Source organism: Phasianus colchicus, chromosome Z (genome assembly GCF_987193195.1).
Source record: "Phasianus colchicus chromosome Z, bPhaCol1.hap1.1, whole genome shotgun sequence".
Taxonomy (NCBI): domain Eukaryota; kingdom Metazoa; phylum Chordata; class Aves; order Galliformes; family Phasianidae; genus Phasianus; species Phasianus colchicus.
Window position 1 is genome coordinate 37,383,709 of NC_143476.1, and position 6,295 is coordinate 37,390,003.

The following is a 6,295-nucleotide window of genomic DNA, read 5'->3' on the forward strand; positions in this document are numbered from 1 at the left end:
ATTTCACGTTCCCTGCTTTTAATTAACTCTCTGGCACATCTGCTGGACAGGATATAAAAACTCATTGCTCTCCCCGCGCCATGTGTACACCACCAATCATTTGCCACTTAGATGGTGGTGCAGGAGCAATCAGTTTCCATGGCAACCTGGGCCCCAGTGATTGATTCCTTGCCAGTGTGGCATCACCACGCGGAGAGAGGCTTGTGATTTTTGTATGCATGCAACATCCATCTAATTAAAATGGGATTAGAGATTCATCCCTATATGTGTTCAACAACTGCACTGCAATCCATTTATGTAAATGTCAACTCTATTCAGAGCTGTCATCAGAGTGCTGATGAAGAAACAGTTGCTTTGCTTCAGTATCTTGCAGTGGGTGGGGGGGAAAGAAAGAGTAAAATGTACATAGCCTTTTTTTGACTATTAGAAAGAAAAAATAAAATAAAATAAAGCCATTCACAGACACTCAAAAGTTATGAAAGTAGTAACCTGTTTCCAAATCTGAATTAGAACCGTGCGTAGCAAAGATGGAAGAGCTCTTCTGGCTGTGCTGATGTAACCCAGGAAAATGTGTTGAGCCTGTCCAGGAAATTCATTAATTAATTTAGCATGCATGAATTATTTATTTGCCAAAAGCTTTTAATTCCTATGATTGATTTTTGTTCAGTCGTACCTCCTGAGAGCAGAGTAATCCTAGTGCTCTCATAATTTTCCTTCAGTAGAGCATTCCTCAAGCCTTATAATGGTTACTTGAAAATTTGTGAAGCTTTTGTAGATTAGGTGAGATGACAGATCTATAGCATCCAAGGAGGCTCCAGATGAAAGGAGAAACTCAGGGATTTTTTAGAGGACTAAAAAAGAAGCCAGGTCCTTCAGGGAATTGCTAGAGGTAAATTAAAAGAAAAAACAGAAATGAAATGACACTTGGTGACCGATCTGTTAGAATTTTTTCTTAATATGTCACCATTTTTTTCCTCATACCACTGACAAAATAATCTGTTAACATGAAAAGTGGCCATTTGCAGTACCTAATAAACTCGTGACTGTATGCATTTCATTTTGCAGTCTACTTCTGTATTATAAAGCATAGCAGCATTGTCTAAATCATAGATAAAATTAATAACCTGTGGAATTTGATCTAAAACCACGCTGATATTGGTCACATGAGCGTTTTTTGTTTTGGTTTGGTTTGGTGTTTTTAAGAAAGCTATTTTCTCTCACAAGAGAAGAAAATTAAGTGTACTGCGAGCAACAGTACACAGCTGACAGAATTGAATCACACATGTATGTTGTGCTTTCTTGTGCTCTCACAATACAATCCTCCCCCAAGAACAAATCCAGCCCTGGCTGAATGTCAGAGAATAGAGATGAATGAGAAATTTTGGTGGGGCAATAGTAAGTTTGGAAGCACAGGGATGAAGACCACCTGAATACAAATACATGGGGTGCTTCTGAAAGATATCTCCCTAAAGTTTATTATAAATTCATCCTTTGAAAGTACATACATAGCACAGCAACCCGAGGATCTCCACTCTGCCCTCTTTCAGGCTTTGGTTCCTCTAGCAAAGGAAGATCCACTTGTTGAACATGGTATCTCCTACCCACAGAGATAAAGAGCGTTTGCCATTCCTTAGTCCCCAGCACTTACCCAGTTTTCACCTCTAGCTGCACCTGAATCTGAGGAATTATTTAGCAGCCCAATCCAAGCTTACAGAAGGGATCCGTAACTTCACCTCTTTGAATGCAGATCAAGTTCAGCATGAAAATTCAGCCCAGTACAGGTTGTACATTGTGACATCTTCATTGTCTCTTTGACAAGTACATCACTGTAACATGGCTATGAAACTATGACAAGTTCTCCCAAAGAAACTGTAGAGATAGGGGCCAAGGTTGGTTGCATCTCATGCAAGTTACAATAATAAATGCAACTTTTTTGACTCAAAATTTCTTAATCCACACTGTTGCCCATCTCTAGGTATTTTCCTGACAAACTGAAATCCCTGCTTCCTTCTTAGGGTAAACTCAGGATGTATTCCATGGTCCTGCTTTGTGATGTATTTTACCTGATACAGAACAAATCTTCCTTTAGGACAGAGTTTCTCTCAGGTGGGTATCACTCTTGAAGAGATTTCTAAGAGTAGTTTTTTCATACAGCAAGGCACATCTCACAGATGCTTAAAAAACAATATCTGTGCAATCTGTGCCACCTGTGCCACCTGATCACATCTGCCTGGGCTTTCTCCTTGCTCATTGTACTTACAGTTCCCCTTGAGCAGGAAACCTTATTTGGAACCTTACTACCCCAAAACTCATCTTTTGCTTATTTGGTAAGTGAAAATGGTACTTGGCACCTTCTGAAATGTGAAATCCTAAATGGCACTATTTGCTTAATAAAACATACATTTCTAAAGAAAAGATTATCAGTTATCTCCAAAATAGTTGATTAAAAGCATTTTAAATTTACGGATGGAGACCGAAGGGCATCAGGGAGAACATTTTAAAATAGTTTCTCTGTAAAACAAAAGTGGGTATGTTCCTAACTAAATGCAACAAAATTGCAGTACTCTCCTCAAATGTCGCCATGCTGTATTTGTAGTCTGTTTCAGGTACTTTTCAAACACATCCATTTCTATGGTTTCAGCATCATCAGTTCTGGAATACACAGGGACTGTGTTGCATTATGTACTATCAGTGGCCACCTCTTCTGTGCAGTGCTGCATTTCTGTGCAACCTCATGTGTTATGCAGCAATGGCAACTAGAAAACGTCTCTTAAGCACTTTTAGAAAGGTTTCAGAACTTTAGCAGAATGCTGTATGTAAAGAACTGTCTTATATATGAACAAATAAAGTATTAAAGATGGAAACACAGATCTTTATGCATAATTTTAAACAATGCATAGACTTTTAAATTCATTTTACTCTCCATTGACCCAACGTTGGCTGTCAGAATTTGCCAGCTTGCCTCCCTCTCTTTACTCAGTATCACAGAATCCTAGAATCATAGAACTGCTTCAATTGGAAGGGACCCTTAGAGGCCATCTAGTCCAATTCCCCGGCAGTGAACAGGGACATTTACAGCTGTATCAGGTACTCAGAGCCTGATCCAGCCTGACCTTGAAAATGTCTCCAGGGAGGAGGCAACCTGTGCCAGTGCCTCACCTCTTGAATTATAAAAAACCTCTTTCTTATATCTAATTTAAACCTCTTCTCCTCAAGTTTGAAGTATTTGCCCTTGTCCTAACACAACAGACCCTGCTCAAAGAATCTTTCACCTTATTTCTTATAACCCCCTTTACCAGAAAGACTCCAGATATTGGTTTTACTAGCACCAGCTAGATCTGACTCTAGATTGGTCCCATATATGTCAGTAGCATGTTCTTGGTGTTCCTGCAGAAGCAGAACTAACATGGTGATATAGTCAACCTCTGTAGCAAAATGTAAAGGATTGCCTTAAGACTGGGAAAACAATGTGGCTGAAAAAAATAATCTTGGGAAATTGTTCAAATTATTCACTGAAAAAAATTTAAGACTTAAAAATAGCATATATACTAGAGGAAATGAAGTTCAAACAGAGAAACAGTCATGTAAAATAAGAGCAATAAAGCTCAGTATTTAAAATGAAAATACTGCAATGAAAATAAATTTATATAGAGAGTGGAGACACAATCCCCTTGTTTACAGCCAAAATCCTTCATATTCAATCAGACATAAATCCTCCAGCTTTGTTCCCCACTTACTCTCCCACTCAAGCACTCTCACTTTCCTTCATCCATTACAAGTAGCCAAATAAGCTGATCCAGCCAAGGTACCCATCAAACACTGCTCCATGTGAGCATCCTCTGTTCAGAGCAGCCTTCAAGGACAACAAGTGATGAACTTCATTATGTGCTGTGTAGGAACTGCTGGAAGTATTGGTTAGTCTTTGTTCTTATTCTGTCCTTGGCGTCGCTCATGAATCTGCAGTACTCTCCATCCAATACTAGCTTCAAATGTCATTAGTACTTTTTACTTTAAAATGTGGATAACTATCCACTCCAAAGACATGTGGGATCACCCAACTCATTTCACTTAAGCAGCTGAGAGGACTGGTTCCTATCTATTTTTACATGAGGCTATATTGCAGCTTTGTGCTGTACTGCATTTCTGTGTGCAAGAAACTTTTAGATGTTCTACTAAAGGATGTGGTTTAGGGAGGAGATATTGGTAGTAGGTGGAAAGTTGGATTGCATGATCTAGGAGGTCTTTTCTGACCTTAGTGATTCTATGATTCCTTAATCCTGTGCTGGCAATATCACAACATTAATGCAGGTAGTATTCCTAGTTTTTCACACTGGTGAAATGCAGACACTATTTACCTCTGTTTTTTGGAGCAGAGTCTCACTTGCTATGCTGACAGAGGATCACTTACAGTATACCTATACAGTATACAGACTGTATTTTGTGTATTTCTGTATGCAGGTTGACTGAGCATTATCGTTAATTAATAACTGGAGAGACATTGTTAGTGAAGTGAAACTACTGATCTCAGCTTATTCCCTGGTGTGGAAAATTATTGAATATTGAATGCTAGTAGTTTTTTTTTCCTCAGAGCTGAGTTTTTGCAAGTCATGGCTGAAATACTAATGGAAAACTGGATGCCCACTTTGCAGAATTTTATGGTTAATTTAATAGACTGGGGGCACACCTGAAATGGGTCCTGAAACATCTATTTATCCCTTATGTTATCTTTTGTTTCTCTTTGCTGTGGAGCTGTTAGTGATTACAAGCAACAAAGAGCTAGAGTGGAGGTCCGAAATAGGCAGAGAGGAGAAAATTAACATCCAGCCACACATCCTGCCTCAAGGAATCTCCTCGATAACATGGCACCATGCTTTCCGTTTCTGATGCCTAATAAAGGTCAGATGTTTTTAGCTATCGTTGGGATATTAAAGCCTTCTAGCCTATTTGCAAGGCACAATAGATTGTCCTTCTGATGTTATTTTCTGCTTCTGAAGTCTGCAGGCACATCTTGACAGAAGAAGAGCTCCACCAGCCCTGTGTTTTGTCCTCTCTGATCTCAGCTGTTGTGTGCAATGTTTTCAGAGCTGAATGGAAGTCATCCGGGGCAGATGGTTTTCCAGTTTTTGAGAAAACAGAATAGGGCAAATGGAGCATATTTTTACCTTGCCCAACTCAGGTCCCTCATAGTAAAGTGGTAAAGTGCCTGATGAGTGGCTGCAGCCTCTGGGGTTTGCTCAGCCCATGGCACAGTAGCTGAGGGGAGGCCTCACGGTGGCTGCAGCTCTCATAGGGAACGGAGGGCAGCACTGAGCTCTGCTCTGTGACAGCGACAGATGGAACGGCATGGGGCTGTGCCAGGGGAGGGTCGGGGGGTCAGGGAAGGGCTGTGCCCCAGAGGGTGGTGGGCATGGCACAGCTCCCCAGGGCAGCGGGCATGGCCATGAACTGCCAGAGTTCAGGGGTTACATGGTCCTGTGTGGAGATGAGGGTTCTTCCTTTCTTGGATTCACTGCTGTTTCAGACTGGTCATGTCCAGATACAGAAGCAGCAGGGGTCTGTGCAATAGTTCACTTCACAGAAGGTGGCCTGCCAGTCTTCTTACACAGCCACAGATAAGGCTTTTTTTCTCCTGTAAAGCTACAGGAAGAGGTGAGGTGTCTTTCCCCTTTTCTTTCATAAATATTTTGAGGACCCTTTTTCTAGGCTTCTCTCTTATATCACAGAAAAGAAGAAAAAAAAGACCATAAATGAAACCACTCTTTGTTTTGTGTTTTCTTTGTCAGTCCGTTGCAGTGATGTCAATGAGTTTCTTCTGTCTAGAGAATAGATGTCCTTCACTCACAGAAGCTTCAGAAACTCACAAATAAACACAGCAGATTAGGCCCCTTTCTTTCAAATGTGTCCCCTGGCATTCATTTGCCGGAGCACATTTCTAGGATAAAATATTTCCCCCTGTGCAGACCAACCTACCCAGTCATTTCAAGTAAAAACGAAGACTGTACAAAATGTAAGCATGTGATGGCTCTCATCTCTTTTGCCATTATGTGGATGATAGAAATAATTACCTCTAGACATATCATTGCACTGTGCACAGTTGGCACACAGGAGATTGCCAGGTGTTGGTTGTGATAGGAAATGTGCAGTCTGATTATATGTGCTAGAATCCAAGTGCTGCAAAATGACTCTTTTAAATGAGATGAGGAGCTAGAATTTAAAGATACCACTTAATTTTTCATCTGCAGGCAAGCAACACCAGTGTTTCAAGATGAATTTGTTAATCACATGGGACTAGGGA

The 6,295-nt window shown here is 40.5% G+C and overlaps 1 long non-coding RNA gene across 1 annotated transcript; it reads right to left on the reverse strand.

Annotated features, from left to right (window-relative positions):
- Window positions 1-473: 473 nt before the first annotated feature.
- Window positions 474-5,287, reverse strand: LOC116239747 (uncharacterized). The gene is made up of 3 exons (XR_004169159.2): window positions 5,163-5,287; window positions 674-883; window positions 474-579 (listed from the first exon to the last, which is right to left on the reverse strand). It is a non-coding gene; the product is annotated as an uncharacterized LOC116239747 (long non-coding RNA).
- Window positions 5,288-6,295: the final 1,008 nt, after the last annotated feature.